Genomic DNA, 25,843 nt, shown 5'->3' with positions numbered 1-25,843 from the left:
CATGAGTGCCATTAGAGACTATCTCTTTGAAAGGCTGATGGTCCTTTGAAGAAAGGCAGCCTATCCAGAACACTGACATATTCTGACTTGGACCTGCTGTTTCTGTTTAAATTCACGGGTGTTATACTGAGTCTGTAACCAAATGCCATTTCTGAGGGAATATATAATAAGCGATGCATGAAGTGAGGGGCAACCCATCGGGGCCTGGGAGTTTGCACTAAAATGCACCGTTTATTCTTAGGATTGTTGTCACTGTTTAAGCATCAAGTGTGAACTGTCCAAAGCAAATAGTTTACTTTATGAGCAGATTGTGACAGGCTGAGTTGGAAACTGCATTTCTAAAGAGCCTCACCCATTGTACTTTTAGCTGACCACATAGTTTGTTCCATAAACACGGTCATGCTTCTGTTAAATCGAGTAGCATAGAGTTAACAACATGCAAAGACATCTGGCAAAAGCTGTGGGTGTTGACCGTGGCAGCTCCTAGTACCGTACCAGTCTGTACAAGGTAGTTGTCGCCCTCCTGATTTATCATTGCTTCAGACTTCGTGCTGGCATAATAGCAACTGTGGCTAATACACAAAATAGCCAAGATCTGCAGCTTATTATTCAGTGCCTAATGATGTGATGATTCATGGCATTGGCTTGGGGATTAGTTCCAGAAATATACAAGTCTTCTACCAGAAAGCACTTCTTCAGGGAAGATGTCAAATCATTGTGTCTTTATTAATTATTATTTTGACATCATCTAAAAGTAAAATTAAACATTTTTTTCCCTTTTACTTAAATCCAAGATTATTTTAAAAGTTCCTTGAAGCGTTTGGTTGTATCATTTTGGTTGGTTGAAGATGCAAAGTATGTGTAAAATATGAAAGCGTTTTCAATACACCTATTAGTTACATTTAAATATTTTGATTATGCTTCAATATTTTTTCATATAATTAACTTCCATTTACCATCTCCTAATTGGGCATTGGCACTCGCATTAAGTAAGATGTTTTGATCTTGAGTGCAGCTGTGAATCTCAATGCAGTAACACGGACGATTTTTATAGTTGTTCTAACGAGAGCACTCCTTTGTAGGTTTTAAAATCAGTCATGTCATCGCACATCAACTTCCTGACCTTTCTAAAGCACTAAAAATTAAAGTAACATTTAGAGAAGCAGCTCTTAGAAGTGCCAGGACATTACAACTGCCTCAGCAGATTTTCTCTACACGCTGTGATTTCATTGAATTACTGCGAAATGTGACACTACTTGCAAGTGCAATGAGAGTCCATCAATTTTTCTTCTGCTATTTCTAAATAAGTCTGGTCTCCTACGACTGTAATGATGGTGTGTCTCAATTCTGGTGTGAACTCTGTTCTTGCATTGCAACAGACGTTTCGCTCACTGGCTCCTTATTCCCAATCTCCAGAAGAATTCACTGACTTCAGTACTCTGCTGGTTTCCTTCAATGTTCCCACTCAGATGCATGTCTGACCTTTGTAATACAAGCATAACCACAGGACAGTCTCATGGTGTAAACATACCAAGAAAATAAGTGCATGACCTTTTTAGCAGTAGAAACGGACGGCCACAGGTATTCTGGAAGAATCAGACTGACAAATTTGGGTTCCAGGTGTTGATAATCCTTGTTTAATTTGAGTATCATTTGCAAGTTTGCAAAAACCGTGCTTGCAATTTAAAAGTCATACCTCTGCCTTTTTCCTTGAAAATGCATCACTTTCCCTCAAGCGGGTTTCACAAATAGAAGGCAGAGATTGGAAATTTTGTCATTTTCAAAACAGGACAAAACACTGCCATTGAAACAAATGAGCATTAGGTCTTGTGCACTTAAAAAGAATGTGTGGCATGGTACATCTCGCCGCAAGGAAAATTCAAATCTACAATATCATTAGAGAGGCGCTGTGCAGAAACAACCAGATACTTGAAATGTCATCTGCATGAACACGAGACTTTTGTTTTGCAAACTGTCTCTTTGCAAGGAAAAGAATGCCTTGTCTTATATATGGAAACTAATATTGTCAGGATCAAACCGGAAGGTCTGTTAACTATTCAGTTGATCTAGTTGGATCTGTCTAATCTATAAGGATATTAAGTCCTGGCAATTCACAGTTGTTTGATTTATATTCCATAGAATCCCTACAGTGCAGAAGGAGGCCATTTAGCCCATCGTGTCTGCACCAGCCTTCTGAAAGAGCACCCTACCTGTGCCCACTCACCCGTCCTATCCCCGTAACCTCACCTAACCTGCACATCTTTGGACACTAAGGGGCAATTTTTGCATGGTCAATCCACTTAACCTGCACATCTCTGGACATCTTTGATAGGTGTTAGCACTGAATGTTATTAATAACACCACAGTGCGCTAAATTAATTATTGCGGTATAACCGACGACATACGGAGATTTCTCTGTATCCTGTAACCATCCAGTACACTATTGATCGAACTTAGATAGACACAGCACAGGACACCTAGGTTCCTACACAGCTGTGGCGAAGCTTAAGCTATGTTGGCTGAGCTTTAACTAGGTATTTGCTCTGTGACAATGATTATTCTGTCCCGGGGAAAGGGCCAAGCTATTCAACATAATTGCAAATGTACAGTGTGAGTTGTTCAAATATGTGTGCTTAATTGGCAGCTTCTATTTGAATTGAACTGGCAGCTACTTAAACTCATTAAATCCTGTTGCAAGCAGCCGAGCTTCCTTCAAATCAGAAAGTCTATCTGCAATCTTTGAAGAGTTTCAGTCCGGAATCTCTGAAGAGGTAATTAACCCAGAAAATTTGCATAGATATCAAGAAAGTAAGAGAACAGAGAAAATTTATTGCGGTGTAGTTTTATGCAAGAGGTGTGGACTGGATATTCTTTGCTATTTGGTTAGAAGAGTTCAATAACTGCTGTAAAATTGTGGTGCATTGCTGTTTTGTGATTTTTTTTCTGTGATTCTGTTTAACACGTTTGTTTGGCAATTATAGTAGCTGGCCCCTTTAAGGGGGGTGTGTATTGGAAGGGTAATGTGACCTGACCGGCCAATGGGGAGCGAGCGCGGCGATTTTGGTACAGAGCGCGGGCTTTTGCAGCCAGTTGTCATCCTCATGCTGAGAATTAATACATTGTTTACTGTGCTGTGTATATTGTTGAATTTCCAATAAACCTGTCATTGTTAGTCAGCTAACTGGTGGTTGCCAATTATTGCATTTACTATATTGGCGACGAGGAAAACAATAGCGACTCAGATTGCAAGGAAGAAAGAATTTTGAAGGAAAGCTTGGTTGCAAAAGTTTCAGAACAAGTCTAATCGAGTCCAGCCTGCAAAAGAGCAAAAGTATTCATGCCTCTCTTCTGAAAATTAGAAGCTTTCGCCACTACTACAGACCGAGTACAACATGTGGAACGTTTCGAATATTTTAATGAAATAAAGGAGGAGGATAAGAAGAAACTGCTGACTTAATGTGGGACCCAGACATATAACTTGCACCGAAGTTTAACGCCCCCGGATGCTCCCGACATAAAGACATTTGCAGAGCTCACTAAGCTACCAGAGGGGCATTACCACCCTAAAGTAATATTATAACGGGACAAATTTAACTCCATGGGGAGAAGCCCAGGGGAAAGCATTGCAGCATTTGTAGCAAGGCGAAGACAATTCACGGAGCATTGCGATTTTGGGTCAGTATTGAGTGACATGTTAAGAGACCGATTTGTTTGTGGTATAAACGTTGGAGCTATACAGAGAAAATTACTAGCTGAATCGGAAGTAACTTTTAGAAAGGTGCTGGAAATGGCATCAGAGATCGAGAGTACCGAGAAGGGTGCCCAGGACCTGCAATATGCACAGAGCAATGAGGTCCACCAGTTAGGGCAGGAAGCTGCGAGCAACAGTAATGGCAGGAGTTGAGGTACTGGTTTAACTCGAGAGAATAACGCAGATGCCAGAAGAGCCACAAAGTATAGAAGATTTAAATAACAGCCGAGGAATAATAGCGTGCTATCAGTGTAAAGAAAGTCACTCCCCAGAAACATGTAGATTTAGAGATGTCATAGAATGATGGAATCCTTACAGTGCAGAAGGAGGCCATTCGGCCTATCGAGTCTACACCGATCCTCTGAAAGGCACTTCACCCAAGATCACTCCCCATCCTATCCCATTAACCACTTAATCTAACCTACACATCTTTATGGACACTAATGGGCAATTTAGTATAGCCAATCCACCTATAGCCAATCCACCTAACCTGCACATCTTTGGACTGTGGGAGGAAACCGGAGCACCCGGAGGAAACCCAAGCAGGTGCGGGGAGAAAGTGCAAACTCCACACAGACAGTCACCCAAGGCCGGAATTGAACACTGTCCCTGGCCCTGTGAGGCAGCAACTGTGCCACTCATGTGTGTGGATGAAAAGGACATTGGAGGCACAGGTATAAAAAGAAGCAAGACCTGCCCAGTATCAGCAGAGTAAATAATCCAGCCCAGTGCACAGCATGGAAGAATTGCCCAGCGGGTGAACGGAATGTTTTGGCGTTGAACAATGCGAGAGAGGGAAAAGAAGCCCCCATCACGGTGATGATGTTGGTGAGCCAGCCACTGAGGATGGAAGTGGACATATCAGCTAATGTTGTGAGTGAACTAACCTACCGCTAATCCCTAGTAGGGCAATTTAGCATATATTGATGGTCTTGTCTGGTTTGACTACCGGCACAATGGGTGGTGCCCAGTCGGCCCACTAGAAGGGGTTCAATCCCTGAGGTTAAAGAATACTGCAGCGAAGCTAGCTACATATACAGGTAAAGTCATAACTAGTAGTGGTGACCATGACTCCAGTTAGTTATAGAAAGTAGTCTGAACAGCTACCGTTGATAATGGTGTTGAGCCAAGGACCAAGTTTAATGGGGTGTGACTAGCTCCAGGGCATCAAGTTGAACTGGCTAGAAATGTTTTAGTTGAAATAATGTTCTAGGGCTTGCATGAAGCCCTAAAAAAAACCAAGATGTGTTCCAGGAAGAATTGGGGAAGATCAAAGGATTGCAAGCAAAAATCCATGTGGACCCAGAAGCAACCCCAAGATATTTTAGAGCTCCACTCATTAGTAGAGAAACTAGAGACAGAACTTAGGGTTACGGTTAGGGTTAGGGTTACCCTAACCCTCACCCTAATAAGATGACTGGAAGACTTGGAAATCATCAAGCCTGTATAATATGCCGAGTGGGCACCACCCATTGTGCCGGTAGTCAAACCAGCCAACACCATTCATATCTGCAGAGATTACAAGCTGACGGTAAATCAGGCCGCAAAATTGGATAGCTACCCCATCCTCAAAATAGACGATCTTTACACCAAGGTGGCTGGGGATGTGACATATACCATGTTGGACTTGAGCCACGTTTACCAACAGTTAGAACTGGATGGCACATCAAGGGGATATTTCACCATAAATACTCATAAGGGGTTGCACCGATATACACGTCTGACTTTTGGGATTTCATCGATGTGTGCCATCTTCCAGTGAACTATGGAAAAATCACTAAAGGGTTTTCCTAGGGCTGTCATTTATTTGGATGACTGAAGAAGAAAATCTGGTCAATTTGGACAAAGTTTTGAAGAGATCAAGAGGTGGAATTGTGCTTAAAAAGAGAAAAGTGCACCTTTGAGGTAAACAAGGGAGTTTATCTTGGTTATTGGGTGGATGCTCAGGTGCTACACCCCAGGAGGGACAAGGTGAGAGCAATTAAGGAGGCACCGGCCCCTAGGAACACCTCAGAACTCAAATCTTTCCTGGGGTTGGTCAACTATTGTTGGTAATTTCTCCCAAATCATAGAATCCTTACAGTGAAGAAGGAGACCATTCAGCTCATCGAGTCTGCACTGACCCTCTGAAAGAGCACCCTACCGAGGCCCATGCCCCAAACCTAACCCTGTCACCCAGTAACCACAACAATTGGACAATAAGGGCCAATTTAGCATGGCCAATCCACCTAACCTGCACATCTTTGGACTGTGCGAGGAAACCGGGGCACCAAGCAGACACGGGGAGAACGTGCAAACGCCACACAGACAGTGACCCAAGGCTGGAATTGGGGTCTCTGATGTTGTGAGGCAGCAGTGCTAAACATTGTGCCACCATGCTGCCCCAAATCTATCAACATTCCTCCTACCGTTGCATGTGCTGTCAACATTTGACAGGTGTTTTGGTAGGGCCCGTCAGGGGACAGGCATTTCCACCTATTCAGGAGTGGATAACTGGAGAGGATCAATTTAAATTGGCAGAAGTCAAAGAGATGGTGGAGGCAGTATTGGGATTGGATGCCGAACAGGCATAGTACAGTTAATGCAAACTCAGGCTCTCACCTCAAACGCAGCACGTTTGGGTAAGGGACTCATTAACAGTCTGATGTTGAACTTTGGTGGATAATTGCTTTCTTTCTGGGTAAAAGGTGATTGCCAGTTGCCTAGGAAGAACGAAGGTGATGGAGGGTGAAAAGTTCAATGAGAGAGCTTTCCACGCGAGGACAGGAAAAGCAGAAGGAAAATCAGTCTCCTTCCTCTGGACTCTCTTTCCCAACCACCATCTCTCCTCCAGCCTCGCATGTGGCTCTCCCGTGGACTCTCTCCTCTGCCATTAACCTACACGTGCATGGCCAGCTGAGGAACCACCAATCTTCAACAGTCAAACAGCCTCTCTGTGCTGGAGAGGCAGCCCAACGAGGCAAGTCACTGAAACTTGTTGGCAGACAGGATGTTTCTGCTGGGAGCCTGCTCAGAGTTCACATACAGTACACCTCCAAAACTTGGTTCTGTTGAAAACTCACACACCTGAAACATTAACCTCTTTCCACAGAGGCTGCCAGATCCGCTGGAGGGAGTATGGGGGGTGGCACGCGGTGTGGGTCGGCGTGAGGGGTGGGGATTTGAGGGCCTGATATTCAGTAAAAAAAACTGGACCAATATTCCTGCAAATGTAGGCAAGCATTCCATTTGCAGGGCGACCAACCATCTATGCCTTACCGGATCATTCCTTAATTTAGTCATTTGTCCCATGCCCCATTTTTGTTTGTCTTCCCGGGATTCCATTTGTCCCGTATTCCTACAGCGTACCATGGGCAGTGATCTGCGAAATGCTGGGCCTGTCTCCCCTTGCAGTTCGATCTGCGTCTGTCTTTGACGAGAAGCTGCGCTACCCTCCCACTGTTGACCACAAGCTAGATGCAGTGCTTTGGGAGAGGAACTGACTGGGAACATTACAGACACTCTGTCTACTTCTTTCATTTATTGAGTTGATTATCATTAAAGCACTATCTAATTGGCTGGCAGATCTCTCAGGCGGGACCCCCGCCCCCAAAGTGCAGATGGACGTCTTGGCTGCTGTCAATCAATGCTCATTAATTGAGCATCAATGACGCCCCTGCCATCCAACAAAATCAGGTCACAAAAACATTGGAGTGGCCTTAAATAAAGAAGATCAACACCTTTCTCCAGAGAACTATTGACACCTGTGCCATTCCTTGCTTCCTACCACAACAGGGCACAATTACTGCTGGCCATTTGATCAACATAGAACATACAGTGCAGAAGGAGGCCATTCGGTCCATCGAGTCTGCACTGACCCACTTAAGCCCTCACTTCCACCCTATCCCTGTAACCCTATAATCCCGCCTAAACCTTTTGGTCACTAAGGGCAATTTAGCATGGCCAATCCACCTAACCTGCACGTCTTTGGACTGTGGGAGGAACCCGGAGGAAACCCACGCAAACACAGGGAGAACATGCAGACTCCACACAGTCAGTGATCCAGCAGGGAATCGAACCTGGGATCCTGGCGCTGTGAAGCCACAGTGCTATCCACTTGTGCTATCGTGCTGCCCAATGATCACTGACAGATATGTTCCAATGAGCTTGTCCGAGCCCAGTGGCGCTGTTCTGCTGAAACCATCTAAATAAACAGTGATTATTGTCATTCTGGAATCCACCATTGCTTTTGGGAGCGCTCCTTCACATGCAGGAAACTGCAGGAATTTCCTGGGGGGGGGGGATCGCCTGAAAATTGTTCAAAACTTGTAGCATGATGCAAATTTAGATAACAACTCCTCCCACGTTAGCTATTTGTAAACATCACTCCGACCTGTGTAATGCATGGGCGGGATTCTCTGTTGGCTGATGCCAAAATCGCAAAACATGCTTGGGCGGCGAATAGGTACTGATGCCAAAATCACGCTGGGCGGCAACTTAGCGCCAAATCACAATTCCCTGTCACCTTGATAGTGGCGTCAATGCGGTCTGGGACGCACAAACAGTAAATACCATTTGCATGTCATCAACGGGCCTGATCCGGAAGTCTCTGGGGCATCCGTGATTATCCGCCTCCAATAGGCCAGGTTCCTGACGACGCAATTCACTTTTGCTTTTGAAAATCGTGAAACCAGCGTCACGCCAGATGAGAGAGGTAGGACACAGTGGCGAGACTATGGGCTGCCGGGCCAGACACTGACCGGGCTGGCTGGGGTTGGGGGGGCCTGCCAGGGCCGGGGGAGAGGTCTTCTGGCGGAACAGGCCGAGTGGCCGGGGTGACCCCCCATGGGACTGGGACGGTGTCCAGTTATGGATCGCCATTTTGGCCGGCCTGCAAGACAGCCATCTTTCTGCGCACCCCACTGACCACACACCTTGGCCCCAGGTTCTGCAGAGTGACACTGGCCTTATGGATGTCCTCAACTTCACCACCCTTTCATCCCACCTTCTGCCATACCCCACCCTCTGCAGCCGCCCAGTAAATGGACGACTGCCGGGCGTTCTGGGTATTTATACCCCGCTCTGGAGGCAGGGTTAACTCAGTCTCTCGACCAATCGGAGAGCCGTCACATGACTGGTCTCAACCAATTGGTCGAGAGGCACATGACCGACCAGGGCCAATGGTAAGCCAGTGTTCTGCACCAATGGCAGACAGCTATGCAAATCATACCACCACATTCACCCCTTGCGGAGAAAGAAGCCGGGGGGGGTATCAACGAGAGCAGGGGGGGGGGGGGGAGAGAACCGGTGGTATGAGTAGCAGCCAGAGAAGGGAGAAAAAAATTTTTTGGCTTCCCACTGGCCCAGACAATTAACAATAGTACATATTGTTCCAACCAGGTCCATGGAGTTGTTGTAAATTAAATAGACTCGATCAGCCTTTTCGTAGCCCGTGACGTCCTGGCAGACCGCCACAGTGGAGTTGGTGACGTTGGTTCAGCCAATGGTGGTGGTTCCGCTGATGTCCTGGAGTCCGGTAGCAATGGTCCTTGAACAGTCTCCGTCACCCGGGCTGGTGGTGGAGACGCCATGGATGGGGAAGGGTCTGTGGTGAAGGGGGGGAAGGCCGCAGCCGGTGGGTGCCAGGTCCCGGAGGGAGACCATGTCCTGCCGACCGTCGGGGTACTCCACATACGCATACTGCGGGTTAGCGTGGAGTAACTGGACTTGTTCCACCAACGGGTCGGACTTGTGCACCCGCACATGTTTCCGGAGCAAGATGGGTCCGGGGGCGGCCAGCCACATCAGGAGAGGGGATCCGGAGGACGACTTCCTGGGGAAAACAAGAAGACGTTCATGAGGTGTCTGATTTGTTGTAGTACAGAGGAGTGAGCGGATAGAATGTAGGGCATCGGGGATAACCTCTTGCCATCGGGAAATAGGGAGATCTCTGGACCAGAGGGCCAGTAGTACGGTCTTCCAGATGGTATAATTCTCCCACTCGACCTGCCCATTACCTCGAGGGTTATAGCTAGTCGTCCTGCTAGAGGCAATGCCCCTGTTGAGCAGGAATTGACGCAGCTCGTCGCTCATAAATGAGGACCACCGATCGCTATGTATGTATGCGGGGTAGCCGAACAGGGAGAGGATGGAGAGGAGGGCCTTAATGACGGTCGATGTGGTCATGTTGGGGCAGGGAATGGCGAAGGGGAAGCGGGAGTAGTCGTCGTTTACCGTCAGGAAGTAAATGTTGCGGTAGCTAGAGGGAAGGGGCCCCTTGAAGTCAATGCTGAGACGTTCGAAGGGGCGGGATGCTTTGATCAGGTGTGCGCGCTCGGGGCGGTAGAAGTGCGGTTTGCACTCTGCGCAGATGTGGCAGTCACGGGTTACTGTCCTGACTTCCTCGGTGGAGAAATGCAGGTTGCGGGTCTTTATGAAATGGTAGAAACGGGTCACCCCTGGATGGCAGAGGTCCGCGTGGAGGGAGCGGAGGCGGTCTGTCTGCACGCTGGCGCAGGTACCGCGGGACAGGGCATCAGGAGGCTCATTGAGCTTCCCAGGACGATACAAGATCTCATAGGTGTACGTGGACAACTCGATCCGCCACTGTAAGATCTTGTCATTCTTAATCTTGCCCCTTTGTGCATTATCAAACATGAAGGCTACTGACCGTTGGTCTGTGAGGAGGGTAAAACTCCTGCCGGCCAAATAGTGCCTCCAATGTCGCACCGCTTCGACTATGGCCTGGGCTTCCTTTTCCACAGAGGAGTGGCGGAGGTCGGAAGCCTGGAGAGTTCTGGAGCAGAAGGCCACGGGTCTGCCCGCTTGGTTCAGGGTGGCCGCCAGAGCTACTTCTGATGCGTCGCTCTCAACCTGGAAGGGGAGGGACTCGTCGATGGTGCGCATCGTGGCCTTTGCGATGTCCGCTTTGATGCGGCTAAAGGCCTGGGAGGCCTCTGCGGATGGCGGGAAGGTCGTGGTTTGAATGAGGGGACGGGCCTTGTCGGCGTAATTGAGAACCCATTGGGCATAGTAAGCGAAGAAACCCAGGCAGCGTTTGAGGGATTTGAGGGTATTGGGGAGAGGGAGTTCCATCAGGGGGCGCATGCGTTCGGGGTCGGGGCCTATCACTCCGTTACGCACTACGTAGCCGAGGATGGCTGGACGGTCGGTGCTAAACACACACTTATCCTTATTGTATGTGAGGTTAAGGAGTTTTGCGGTTTGGTGGAATTTCCGGAGGTTGGCGTCATGCTCCTGCTGATCGTGGCCGCAGATGGTGACATTATCAAGATACGGGAAGGTAGCCCGTAATCCGTACTTGTTGACCATTCGGTCCATCTCCCGTTGGAAGACCGAGACCCCATTTGTGACACCAAATGGAACCCTAAGGAAGTGGTAGAGGTGCCCATCAGCCTCGAACGCGGTGCACTTGCGGTCACTCGCGCGTAGGGGGAGCTGGTGGTAAGCGGACTTAAGGTCCACAGTGGAGAAGACCTTGTATTTCGCGATATCGTTTACCATGGCGGAAATATGGGGGAGAGGATACGCGTCCAGTTGCGTAAACCGGTTGATGGTCTGGCTATAGTCGATGACCATCCGGTTTTTCTCCCCAGTCCGGACCACCAGCACTTGGGCTCGCCAGGGACTGTTGCTGCCCTTGATGACCCCTTCCTTCAGTAACCTCTGGACCTCGGACCTGATGAAGGACCGGTCCTGGACGCTGTACCGTCTGCTCCGTGTCGCGACGGGTTTGCAATCGGGGGTGAGATTAGCAAACAAGGAGGGCGAGTCCACTTTGAGGGACGCGAGGCTGCAGACAGTGAGGGGGGGTATAGGGCTGCCGAATTGGAAGGTCAAGCTCTGCAGGTTGCACTGGAAGTCCAGTCCTAGGAGTGCCGGTGCACAAAGGTCAGGGAGGATAAGGAGTTTGTAATTTTTTAAAACCTTCCCTTGGACCGTGAGGTCCGCGATGCAGCAGCCGGTGATACGGACGGAGTGCGAACCTGAGGCTAACCCGATTTTGTGTTTTACAGGATGGACAGGGAGCGCGCAGCGTCTTACCGTGGTAGGGTGAACGAAGCTTTCCGTGCTCCCGGAGTCCAGCAGGCAGCCCGTCTCGTGGCCATTGAGGTGGATCAGCATCGTTGTTTTTGGCGAGCGTGCGTGGCCGTGACTGGTCGAGTTGAACGGCCGCGAGCCGTGGAGAAGAACCATCATCGCAGTCGTCGTCGGCTGAGTAATAGCTGGCAGAACCTTGCGTGCCAGTCCAGGAAGGTGGTGCCCAGGATCCGCACGTGGAGTCGGGGTCCCAAGATGGCGGCGCCCAGGACCCGCACGTGGCATCCGGGGCCCAAGATGGCAGCGCCCGCGGGGCCCTCGTGGTTGCTGGGGGCGGGGTTAGCGGTGCCGGCGGGCCAACCGGAGTGGCTGAGAGCGGGGGAAAAGAGGCGCGCAGGCCAGGCGCAGGGGCCCGGGGGCGGCGAGGAGAGTGTTGCACGGTGTGCTGGAAGGGCCCGGAAGGGCCCGGAGGAGAGGGGGAGGCGTGCAGGCCGGGCGCAGGGGCCAGGGGGTGGGGGGGGAGAGATTGGCGCGGTGTACTGGAAGGGCCCACAAGGGCCCGGAGGGGGGGATCCCCGGTCGCTGCGCGGTACAGCAGCGACCGATTTGGCCTGGCAGATGGATGAAAAGTGGCCCTTCTTCCTGCAGCTCTTACAGAGGGCGGAGCGGGCTGGGCAGCGCGGGCGAGGGTGTTTAGCGAACCCACAGAAATAGCAGCGGGGCCCCGCGGACTTGTCGGGGCGTCCCGCGGCGCAGGCCTGAGGGAGGTCGGGAGCAGCGGATGGCGGTGGGGAAGCGTGCCAGGAGATCCAGGGTGCTGCAGCGCGGCTGGGGACATAGGCGCGGGCATTTAAATCGGCGACCTCCAGGGAGGTGGAGAGAGTCCGTGCCTCAGTTAGGCTGAGATCATCTTTCTCCAGCATCCGCTGGCGGATAGCGGCAGACTGCATCCCAGCCACGTAAGCGTCTCTAATCAGAAGTTCCATATGGTCCGTGGCTGAAACTTGGAGGCAGGAGCAATTCCTCCCCAGGACAGCGAGAGCCTGGTAAAATTGGTCTAATGACTCACCGGGGAGCTGTTGTCTGGTAGCCAGCAGATGTCGGGCGAATACTCTGTTTACCTGTTTAAGAAACTGTCCCTTCAGCCTAAGCATGGCCGCATCGTAATCTTTTTCCTCCGCAATCATTGTGTAGGCCGCCATGCCCACGCTGGAGTGGAGGATGTGAAGCTTCTGTGCCATGGTGGGGGGGCTGTTTGCGACGCCAGGTATCCCTCGAGACATGCCAGCCAATGTTGAAAGATTTCTGAAGTGTTCTGAGTTTGCGGGCTGATGCGGAGGCATTCGGGCTTGATCCAGAGCTCCATCTTCAAAAATCTAGCTTATTAAATTGATGAACCATCAATCGAACGCGAGACGAGTTGCTGTACAGAAGTTAGGCTTTAATAAGCTAGAAGTTAGCCCTGCGGTCGACTACAGTAAATGGACGACCGCCGAGCGTTCTGGGTATTTATACCCACTCTGGAGGCGGGGTTAACTCAGCCTCTCAACCAATCGGAGAGCCGTCACATGACTGGTCTCAACCAATCGGTCGAGAGGCACATGACTGACCAGGGCCAATGGTAAGCCAGTGTTCTGCACCAATGGCAGACAGCTATGCAAATCATACCACCACACCGTCGAAGGCTCCAGCTGAGCAGGGAGACAGTGCGACATGTCTGCCAGATCATGGCACAGCTCCCACGTTGGGGGTATGGGGGAAGACACCCGCTCCCGGTGGCCATCAAGGTGATAGTCACCCTGAACCATTACACCACATGGTCCTTCCAGGCACTGAGTGGAGACTTGTCCAGGATCTCAAAGACCCCTATGCACAGGTTCATTTGTGCTGTCATGGAGGTTGTATATGCCTAATTGGCACAATATATACATTTCATCGTGGACTGGTGCCTGGGCAGCGGGCTTCGGTACCATTGAGAGGATGGCCCTGATCCAGGGGGTGATCAACGGGATGTATAGCGCCCTACGAGCACCTGCAGATCACTGGCCACTCTACACAAACTGAAAGGGGTTCCGTTCGATGAATGTGCAGCTGGTATGTGCCCGATACCCAGGCATTGTGCACGACTCCTTCACCCTGGCAGGCTCGACAATTTCTGACATGTTCGATACACCCTCCCTGGTTGTGGGGCTGGCTCCTGGGTGACAGGGGTCATTCACTGCGGTCGTGGCTGATGACACCCATTCGGAGGCTGCAGACTGATGTGGAGACACGCTACAATTACAATGACACCTATACAGCAACCAGGAGCGTGATCAAGCGGTGCTTTGGGCTCCTGAAGATGCGGTTAGGGGTCTGGACCGCTCTGGAGGGGTCCTCCAGTATGATGCTGAGAGGGTCGCACGCATCATGGCAGCCTGCTGCGTCCTCAACAACATCGCACAGCAGAGGGACGATGTGCTGGGGGAGGAGGATGAACACCAGGCCTCAACAATGAGTAGGACGTGAGGGAAAGCGAGGGTGGGCAGGACATGAAGCCCAGGCAGGCACGGGAGGCCACATGACATGTGCGGCAAGGCCAACGCCCACTGAACACTGATTGCCTCCAGGTTCACCAACTGGGGGGGGGGGGGGGCGTTCTGACCAGGGGCACGGACACCGCATCCCACCCCGACGCACCTCCCCCAACCCCGGCCACCCCCTCGTTGCAACTCCCTCCGCGATACAAACCTGCCTCACTGCAGCATGGGAGCCCTAGGTTGGCAGTAACAGCAGGTCTGGTACATGGGATGGAGGATGATGACAACCCGCTCTACGATGAGCTCTGGTGTTCTGCATCATTTGACAGTGGTCTGACTGCTGCCCACGGTAGCACATTCTACCGTCCACCCGGATGATCCCTGCATGCGAGCTGGCCATTCCATCACGCGGCCTCATCAAATTCCTGGGCTGACGATGGTGGGGACAGTGGTGGTGGGAGGGGAATCCAATATCCACACATTCCCTCCTGCCCCTCTCTGGCCAACCCAAACCAGCCCATCCCTCACACCCATCTGACAGAATACCAGGACAGATTGTAACAGTGTGAACAGGTGGTTAATGTGACAACATATACACAGATTTGTGCCCTAGCCCCTATGACCAAACTGTGCCCTGCCAACTTTAGTTTCTAACTTCCTGGCCTTACGGGCCCTGATGCTAGGTCTTGGTGGTTCCCCAGAAAGTACAGCAGGAGTGGAGGTGGGCTGCCCCCATTGGCGGCTGTCTTCTGGGGCAACCGGGCCTGGATGGGCGCGGTTGCTGCTCGGACGTCCCAGGTGGGGTGCACCACGCTGTTCTGCCTGCTGCCCACCAGATGCACCAGGGACCGAGGTGGGGGTGGGGGGGGGGGGAAGCATCCGAGATGCTGCGTTGTTCAGGCACCAACCTCTGTGAGAATCGTCGGCATGGGCCCCATCACCTCCTCCTCCCTTGGAGTGCCCGATGGCCCACTGGCTACTCCATGGGACGGTGATGCGTGCGGAGCTATCCCCTGCAGCTCCCTCGCCACCTGGCACTGCCAGGCCTGGAGGCCCGCTCTGGTCTCAACTGAGGTCTGCATGCTCATGGACATGGAGCACAGGGCGTGGACCATCGCCATCTGCGACTGCACGAGATCACCCATTGACTATGCCACCACCTTCTGGGTTTGTGTCACATCAGCCAGTATCTGCGCCATCACCCTAAGGACTGGGCCCCTCCCTCTGTGTCTGCACCACTTCGGCCAGCGCCTGGGCATTGCTGCCGACGTTCCCAGCCATGGCCTGCTGTGACTGGGCCGCGCTCAGGAGCACCGCTGTGATTTCCTGCTGGCTCTGGCACATGGTTGCCTGTGAGGCTGCAACCCTGTCCTGGGCCTCGGTCAGTGCCTGAACAGAATCCCCCAGGCCTTGAACATCCTGATCTGCAGCCAACAACGTCGCCCCCAATGCCTCCACTGCGCACGCCACCCGTGTGGTGTTGGCCTGGATGGCACGCATGGTCAGTACCACCAACTGTTGCTGCACGCAGTTGGACTCCTGAAGTATGATGCTGAGAGAATCGCACGCATCATGGCGGCCTGCTGCATCCTCAACAACATTGCGTGGCAGAGGGATGACATGCTGGGGGAGGAGGAGGAACACCAGGCCTCAACAATGAGTAGGATGTGGGAAGGCGAGGCTGGGGAGGACATGGAGCCCAGGCACGGGACATGTGTCAGCCAAGGACAATGCGCACGGGATGCTTTGATTACCTCCAGGATCACCAACTAAGTGGGGGGAGGGGGGGGGGGGGCAGGGGGTGGGGAGGTTCTGGCCTGCACCTACAGGTGCTGGATGCTCGGCGTCAACCCCTCATGTAGTCCCTGGCCAGAGATACATTGACAGTCAATGGGACTGTCCGTTCCAGAAGCCTGAGCCCCATCTGGAAGGCAGCTTGTCCCTGGGGTCGGCCCACCCTCCGACCATCCACCCCTTGCCGTGGTCCTATATTCACCGGCTGTACCGGGTCAGCTGTGTGGTGCGCACCAAAGAGTATCCCAGGAGTCTCTTCGCTAAAGTGTCCAACTGAGGTGAGTGGCTCTGGGATGGAGAAGGGTGTTGGAGACAACTGTGACGTGGCGCCGGTGCAAGCCCCTTAACAGTAGCAGTACCAGGTACAGCGGCAGTTTTGCTGTTGTGAAACTCCATGAATTATGCGCCGGTGTCAAAACTTAGGGTGCGAATCTTCGGACGCGTTGGGCTCTTGCTTGAGCGTAACACAGCTACAAAATTCTGGGAGAGACTTACAGCGAGGCTCCCGACAGCCTCCTGGGATTCTCCGACGTCCCGCGAGATGTCAAAGTCAAATGGGTGTGACTGAATGATGATCGTGAACTTACTTAACACCTACTTGCGCGGGATCCAATGGCCTCCCACGATTCTTTGGCCTTCCTAGGGAGGCTGCAGCCAGATGCCAACCAGAGGGTCTCCCGGGCCACCGAAGACCCCAGGGTGGTCAGGGTAAGTGGCCCTCCCCTGAAACGTGGGCGCCTTCGCACTGCCCAGCTAGCACCTTGGCACCGCCACCAAGGCACTGCTAAGGTGCCCGGATGGCACTGCCAAGCCAGCAACAGCACTTCCTGAGTGCCAGGGTAGTAATGCAAGGGTGCCAAAGTGGCAAGGCCATGAGATTAGGGTGGAGGGGGATTTGAAGAGTGGGGGAATGCAGGCCAGGTAAGCAGGAGCCTCTGGGGATTGGGTGGGTGATGGTGGGGGGCCTAGAAGGAAGGGAGTGCTGGAAAGGGGCTTGGGGGAGCCTGAAGTGGGGTGACCCCCAGGGACCCCATAGCAGGGTGTCCTCATTTGTGAGTTGTGGGGTAGCGTTCATGTGTGTTGGGGGGGTGACATTGCCCGTGGGTGGGGGGTATGGGGCACCACAAGCTCACTTAGGGATCAGGGCACCCTTTCAAAATGGCGGCCCAGTCTCTGAATTCAGCTTCCCAGTGCTAAAGAAAATTCTGTGGGCTAAACCAGTGAGAAACTCCCCTGGGCCCAAAACAGTGACTAAGTGGGCTGGATTCTCCAACCCCCCACCGGGCCGGAGAATCGCCGGGGGGGGGCGGCGTGAATCCCGCCCTGCCACCGGCTGCCGAATTCTCCAGTGCCTGGGTTTTGGCGGGGGCAGGAACCGCGTTGCGCCAGATGGCGGCCGGTGGCAGCGCCACCACCCCCCCCAGCGATTCTCCGGCCCGCGGTGGGCCGAGTGGCCGCCCGTTTTCGGCCAGTCCCGCCGGCGTAAATCAAACCAGGTATGTACCAGCGGGACATGAAACTGCAAGCAGCCTGGTCCTCGGGGGGGGGGGGGCAGGGAGATCTGGCCCGGGGGGGGGGGGGGGGGGGGGGGGGGGGTGCCCCCCATGGTGGCCTGACCCATGATCTGGGCCTACCGATCCACGGGTGGGACTGTGCCGTGGGGGCACTCTTTCCCTCCGCGCCGGCTGCTGTCAACCTCCGCCATGGCTGGCATGGAGAAGAACCCCCCGTGCATGCGCCAACTCACGCCGGCCGGTGGAGGCCCTTCGCCGCCGGTTGGCATGGTGCCAAGCCCTTCCGCGCCACCTGGCATGACGCCAACCCCACCGGCACCAGCCAAGACCCTGAAGGTGCAGAGGATTCTGATGCTGGAGTGGTTCATGCCATTCCTCAGCGCCGATATGGCCCGACCCGCCGGGTAGGGGAGAATCCCGCCCAGTGTCATTGAATAGCGGTGGGGAACTCGCCGTCAGAGCCAATGGAAAACTTCCTGAAAATCCCGCCACAAATTAACTTAAGGATTTTGGGGGAGAATTTGACCTTTAGGACTGGATTCTCCGATTTTGAGGATATGTCCGGAGCATGGATGGGATTATTCGTGAATCGGTGCAATGGCCCGAACCCGGTGGCAAAAACGGCGCGAATGACACCGGCGTCGGACCCCCCCCCCGGAATGTCGCGAATTCTCCGGCCAGGAATGGGCTAGCAGCGGCGTGACGCCATTTGCGACGCCGTCCCTCGTCACGGACGCGCAGAGGACAGCCCCCCCCCTCATTGCAGCACAAAAGATTGCCCCCACCCCACCCCCGATTCCGAGACCCATCAAAATGGCAACCTGCCACGCAGCGTCGATGTTCCAGGAGTGCAACATCGAGACGCTCCTGGACGTAGAGGAGCAATGCCCTGTACCCCGGACATGGCCGCAGGGTCGTACCACGCCTCAGCCGGCGCCTGTGGAGGGAGGTGGCAGAGGCCGTCAGTGCCGTGGCCGTGACAGCAAGGACACGCGTCCAGTGCCACTCGAAGATTAATGACCTTATCAGGGCAGCCAGGGTGCATACCCCCTCCTACCTCCGATGGGCCGCACAGCCCTAGGTGCAACCGACATGGCTGCACCCACCCATGCAGGCTGCAGTGGCAGGATGGGTTGTGAACCTCTGCCAGCATACACACAACCGCTGGTCTGCATGTATATGTCTGCCTAACACTGTTGCTCTTTATCCCCGCCACCCCCCCCCCCCCCCCCCGAGAAGAAACACGCTCACAACAAACCGGGAGCGTGAGAGGAACGGAGGGGGTCTACCCGAACTGCGACCACTCACATCCATGAGGAGAGGGCCCTGGAACTTTCAGGCGGACCCGAGGACCGGGAGGTTGCGGATGCAGAGGTTGGGGTGCACCACCAAGTGAGGCCCCCCACTGCCTGCCCCACTGTGGTAGTCGGTATTAGGGGCAATATCATTGGTGAAGCCTGCCTGCTGGTTCCGCCCAGTAAGGCAGAGTATAAGAGCCTGTGTTTCCCCAGCAGTTGCATTCTATACCTGCGCTGCTGGGGGAAACATCTAGTCCAATAAAGCCTTCAATTGTCATCCAATCTCGCTTCTGGCGTCATTGATAGAGCATCACCCCCTTTCCTGCTTCCCCCGTTGTGGTGAAAGTAATTCATACTGTATTGTATTGTGTCCTTGTGGGCTCTGTATTCACACTGTATTGTATTGTGTCCTTGTGGGCTCTGTCTGTGAGCTGTTGTGCGGCTCTGCCCACAGGGGGCGATGAGAAGCTTGTAAAGGGCTCCACCCTCGGCTCTGCCCATGGCTCCGCCCATGGCCCCTCCCACTACTGGAAGTATAAAGTGCTGCAGCCATGTGAGCCTGCCCTCAGTTCTTCTGGTCGCAGGCAGGCTCAGTTATAAGTCTATTAAAACTACAGTTTACTTCCAATCGTGTTCTGAGTGAATCCCCTTCCCCATATCTCCCTTCCCCCATATCCCCCATATCTCCTTCCCCCATATCCCCCTTCCCCCATATCCCCCTCCCCATATCCCCCATGTCCCCCTTCCCCCATATCCCCCTTATCCCCCATATCCCCCTTATCCCCCATATCCCCTTCCCCCATTGCCCCTGCCCCCTATCACTGTCTGAGTGTCTAACCATGTATGCTGTATTGTGTATTGCAGGACCAAATGTCGACCCACCCATCCCCACGGATGGCGACTGGCCCCAGGACGACCCAGGGCGGCCACGAACCAGGGACTGACTTGGCCCATCAGGCATACGACGCCCCCAGGACGCTCCAGGGCGGCCAGGAGCCAGGGACAAACCCGGCCCATCAGGCATATGACGCCCCCAGGATGATCCAGGGCGGCCACGAGCCAGGAACAGACCCGGAGCACCAGGGTGATGCGCCCCCATCAAGTGCGAGTGCGGCGACGCCGGCGGGCCAGACCCAGAGACGAGGGGGGAAGCCACAGGAATGGGCCCCCGTCGCAGTCGAACCAGGACACACCCACCCAGGACACTGATTCCCAGGACACTGACACACAGGGAACGGATGGACAAGAATCACCACCCCAGGGGACCCTGGACTTCGGGTCCAATGAGGAGCATGACTCTACACCACTGCTACCTCCTACACCCTCTACCATCGCAGACACTCACCTCGGTTGGGCACTTTAGCGATGAGGCATCTGGGACAACTGGTGCGCACAACACAGCAGTCCCGGTGCAGCAGGTGGAGGCAGGAGCAGCCGAGGGGCCGGGCGGTCGGAGGGCAGCCCGGTGCAAGCAACCATCTGCTGCCCAGATGGGTCCCGGGTTCCTGGAGTTACCACACCCACCCATAGACCCGATGCAGTCACGGACCAAGCGGTGATCAAAGGGAGTGACGGCCGGCTTGCGGCAGCTGCAGATGCAGGTGGAGGAGTTCCGCGTGCAGGAGCAGGTGGTGGTGCCGGTCATGCGTGCCACCCAGGCTGAAACCGCACGGGTGGCGTCTGCGGTGTAAGCAATGGGTGTGACCGTGTCAGACATGGGGAGCAGTATGCAAGGCCTGGGGCATTCCGTGCGGGCGGCGTCCGTGGCTCAGGACATGGCTGCCCTCTCACAGGAAGCCATGAGCCAGAGCCAGCAGCAGATCGCAGAGGCGCTCAACGCCGTAGCCCAGTCTCAGCAGGCAATGGCGCAGTCCCAGCAGGCAATGGCACAGTCTCTGAAGGCAATGGCGCAGTCCCAGCAGACAATGGCACAGTCTCTGAAGGCAATGGCGCAGTCCCAGCAGGCAATGGCACAGTCTCTGAAGGCTGTGTCCCAGTCTCTGCAGGCCATTGCTGAGGTCATGGCGCCATTGCCCAGGTGCTGGCCGGCATCGCCCAGACACAGACAGGGGTGGCCAACTCCCTGAGCTCCATGGCTGCTAACTTGCAGACCCTCGTTGATACCATGGCGGGCCTCTGGGACTGGCAGCGCCGGGTGTCGGGGGGTCGGGGGGCATCGGATGCTCGGTCACCTCGCGTCCCCGTCCCATGTAGAGGCCAGGGGGCCATCAGGCACCCCGAGGGAGGAGGAGTTGCTGGGGCCCGTTCCGGGTCCCCCTGTAGGGGAGGTCCCGGAACACCGCGACACCTCGGACTACCCCCCCCCCCCCCCCCTTCTGTCCCAGATGCATCTGGTGGGCAACGGGCAGGACAGGCTGACAGCTCGCCATCCCAGTCGCCCGAGCCACAGCCTGGCCCATCTAGGCCGGGCCACCCCAGGAAATGGCCGCCAATGGGGCCCCTAGTCACAGGATTGGAATCACAGGTGTCCGCCTCCAGTTTCGCTGTACCATCTGGGGAACCACCTAGATGTAGTCAAAGGGCCCGTAAGGCCTAAAAATTAGACACTGAGTAAGTTGGCACGAGTTCAGGGCACAGATGAGTTATAAGGGTTAGGGCGCGTGTATGAACTGTTTGTTATTAAAATCATTTTCACACGTATAGAGGCTGTCTTTGTGCTCTGTCCGATGCGTACTGGGTGTGGTGTGAGGTGAGCGCCAGTGTGTGTGTGAGGGGTGATAGAACGTCGGCCTCAGGTGAGTGTGCCCCCCTCCCCCCGGGTCGCCCTCACCACCGCCCCCCCCCCCCCCCGGGTCGCCCTCGCCACCCCCCCCCCCCCCCCCCCGGGCAGACGACGGGACCGTGCGCTGCAGTGTCACGGCCGCATGCAGGGACGGTCCAGGTGGAGGGTGGTACTGTGGCCATGGGTCAGAAATTGTCCAACGATGTAGAGCCCAGAGCTCATCGCAAAGCGGTTGTCATCATCCTCCATGCACCTGAAGCGCATATTCAGCAGCCCAATGAACCTCTTTATCACACCCCTGGTCGCTGCATAGGCATCGTTGTAGCGGTTCTCCGCGTCAGTTTGTGGTGGCCTCCGTATAGGCGCCATCAGCCACGACCGCAACGGATAACCCCTGTCGCTCAGGAACAGCCCCTCAGCCGGGGGGGGGGGGGGGGGGGGGGGGGGGGGGCCTCGAACATGATGAGGATGAAAGATTGCGCCAATACGAATGAGTCATGTACACTGCCCGGGTGCAGACGTGCAGGATCATCATGCGATGGCTGCAGACCACCTGAATGTTCATGGAATAGGTCCCCTTCCTATTCGTGAACACGGCCCTGTTGTCCACAGGTGGCCGCACAGCGATGTGCATCCCATCGATCGCCCCCTGGACCATGGGCATCCTGGCCGCCGCAGCGAAGCCCGCTGCCTGGGCATCCTGGCTGCCCTGGTCCACAGGGACCTGGATGTAGCGATCCGCAAAGGCATACAGGGCATCTGTCACTGCACGGATGCACTGGTGCACCAATGCTTGCGAGATGCCGGACAGGTCCCCACTCGGCGCCTGGAATGACCCTGTGGCATAAAGGCTCAGGGCCACTGTCATCTTGACGGCCACGGGGAGAGGGTGTCCTCCCCCAGTGCCACGCGGTGCCAGGTGTGCCATCAGGTGGCAGATGTGAGCGACAGTTTCCTGGCTCATCCGGACTCTCCTCCTCCATGCCCGGTCCGTGAGGTCCTGGTACGACTAGCGGGGTCAATACACACGGGGCGTCATCGGGCGTCTCCGTCGCCATGGCACCACCACCTCCTCCTCCTCGTCCTGTCGGGCGGGCGGCCCTCCAGCCTGGGCGCCTGCCACCTCCCTCCCTGCAGCACGCTCCTCTGCGGCAGCCTCCACCACCTCCCTGGCACGCTCCTGCTCCCCCAGGGCAACATGTAGAAGTGCGGCTCCCGCCACGGCGGCCAACATCGCTGGGTGATGGCCAAATATAACAGCCTGCAGGGGGTGGGGGTGGGGGTGGGACGATGACATGTCATCATTACGACTGATCGAAGCTGGCACCTGGCCAGGTGGACACACTCTCCAACCCCCCCCCCACTCCCCGGCATGCACCCCCCCCCCCCCCCCCCCCCCCCCCCCCCCCCCCCCCCCCCCCCCCCCCCCCCCCCCCCCCCCCCCCCCCCCCCCCCCCCCCGCCGCGCCAGCACACGCCCTCTCCTCCCCAGCACTCGCCCTTTCCTCCCCGGCACGTGCCCCCCCCTCCCACTCCCCGGCATGCGCCCTCTCCTCCCTACCACGCGTCCTCTCCTCCCCAGCACGCGCCCTCCCCTCCCCGACACTCTCCCCCTCCTCCCCAGCACTCGCCTGCCCCTCTGCAGCACATGCCATTTCCTCCCCGGCATGTGCCCCCCCCCCCCTCCCCAAACTACCCCTACCCAGCACGCACACTCCAACAGGTCCTGCGCCCCACCCACCACAAACTGCAGCCGTGCCGTCACTTCTCCTGCGGCTGCCCCACGCCGAGCCCTACCTCCGCGCTGGCCGGCGTCGACCAGCACGACTGGTTGATGCTGTTAAATAGGTGGTTTCATTCACGCTGACATGACCCGTGGTCACGTCAGCGGGACTTCAGCTCATCCCGCCCGGAGAATTCACCGACCCGGGGCCCATTATGTCGCCCCGGTCCTCGCCATTCTCCGAGGCGTGCGGCACCAATCACGTTAACAGGACTTTTGGGGGCTGGTGAATTCGGCAGCCAGCTGGGGCAGGATTCACGCCGCCCCCCCGGCGATTCTCCGACCCGGCAGAGCGTCGGAGAATCCAGCCCCATGTGTATAGTATTACGACCAAAACGTCCACGATGCCCCCGCACCACCACCGCGTCTGTAAAACCCCGGCGTTCCCTGCAGATACGGCCAAAGAATTGCCAGGTCCATGGCCGCGCATGCACACGGCGGTGACCTGCAGCGGTTCCGCCGTACAACATGACGCCAGCCACACACGGCCCCAGCCTGCCAGATAGTGCCCCCTATAAGCCCCCTCGCCACCCCCGGACCACCCCCCACCAGTCCCCCCCAGTGCCAGCCAAAGCCCCCCTAGCCAGCGGAACAGCTTTCCCCCGACAGTGGAGGTGCTGGTCACATGCGAGGTTGACAAAACCTCAGACCACAAGTGATCCTGCCCATTGTCTCAGAAACGGAGGGCGGGATTCTGCGATCCTGCGGCAGAGTGTCCACGCTGTCATAAACGCTGTCGCGTTTTACGACGGCGTGAATGGGCCGCTGCCAGGACTAATTCTGACCCCTACAGGGGGCCAGCATGACCCTGGAGCAGTTCGCGCCGCTCCTGCTGCCGATCTCGGCGTGAACGGTACCCCGCGGGCTCCGCGCATGCGCAGTGGTGCTGGTGCCAACACGCGCATGTGCGTAGGAAAGGAGGCCCCCAGTCCGAGCAGCCGGCCCACCGACAGGTGGGCCCCGATCGCGGGCCAGGCCACAGGATCGGACCTCTCCCCGCACCAACCCCCCCCCAACCCGCCACAGGCCACCACCCGACTCTTCAACGCTGAGGTCCCGCCGGCTCAGAGCAGGTTCGTATGGCGCCGGCAGGACTCGGCTCTTTTCGTACGGACGCTCGTCCCATCCTCCAGGCCGGAGAATCGTGGGGGGGGGGCCGTGTAGAGCGGCCCGCGACTGGCGCCGGGCCAACCACACCGACGCCAATGGCGCCGATTTTCTGCTCTGTTGGGAATGGCATGCCGGCATCGGGGCGGCGTGGCCCGGTCACGGGGATTCTCCGGCCTGGCCCAGGGAATCCCGCCCCGTATCTCTCCTGAGACTAGGGATAAGATGGCCCCTTCCCACAAGATCTTGTGCTCTCAACCAGTATCCCTGCCATAAACTAGTCTTTTCTTTCCAGAATAGAATTTCAAACATCGTACGCTGTTTTTATAATCTCCCAACGAGATATCCTGGGTGCCCCGTGCCTAGTGCTTCTATAATTTGGTGAAAATCCAGCATATCTTCCATTTAGAAATTATTCGATAAATGCTGTCCCCTGCAAGTTGCCGCACGCATTGAATACAAACAAGCGAAAAGAAGGTTTTGAACTGGATATAACATTACCTCGAACGCTCAGTGCGGTTAATTGTTTGTTTTAATCTTTAAAAAATAAGTAATAATTACCGAAATTTCAACTTGCACTACTAGTTATTAAAGTTAATTATCCCACTTTACAGGGAAGAGTTCCTCCCTGTGAAGCATGTTTGTGTTGTGGCAAAAGCAAAGGCAGATTCACAAGCCTCATCTCAGAGCTGACTGGAGGTGGGGGGACTGCATGGCCCCGACATAGTGCAGCTTTGCCCAATACTGGTTGACTACTGTGCTCGGACAAGATTTCCTTCTACCATCAAATGCAATTCTTTTCAATGAAAGTTGTGCTGATTGCATGAAGTGTAAATCTGAATGCAGGAAGTGATTTGCTCTGCCTGTGTGAGAAAAAAAATAACACCCTTCCTGCTCAGAGCATGCCTGTGGCGACCACGCTCTCAGAGCTGCTGTGTAGTGCATATCTTTGCATGATGGAACAGCTGGCCCTATTGTCTAGCCACGGACACCACAACATTATGAAAAAAAAACTGTACAGATGTAGTTATTGTTTATGGATCGCACATTTCCTCCTGCCGAGTGGTTGGCTTTCTCACATTGTCCATCATTAAAGTGTTTACATTCTGGTGACAGTTAATCCATCTGGAGCGTGTCTTCGACTTGTACTTTTTGAATTACAGACTCTTCTCTGACAGAAAACAAACGAGCACAATGATCAAAAGTAGAAGTTAAAACCTCAGAATGCTGCAATCTTGCCCTTACTGTGAAAGTGCCAGTGGGAGAACCGTCCAGAGAGGTTCATTGCCGCGAAA

The sequence above is a fragment of the Scyliorhinus canicula genome, chromosome 12 (assembly GCF_902713615.1).
Source record: "Scyliorhinus canicula chromosome 12, sScyCan1.1, whole genome shotgun sequence".
NCBI lineage: Eukaryota > Metazoa > Chordata > Chondrichthyes > Carcharhiniformes > Scyliorhinidae > Scyliorhinus > Scyliorhinus canicula.
Note: the sequence above shows the minus strand (reverse complement) of the source record.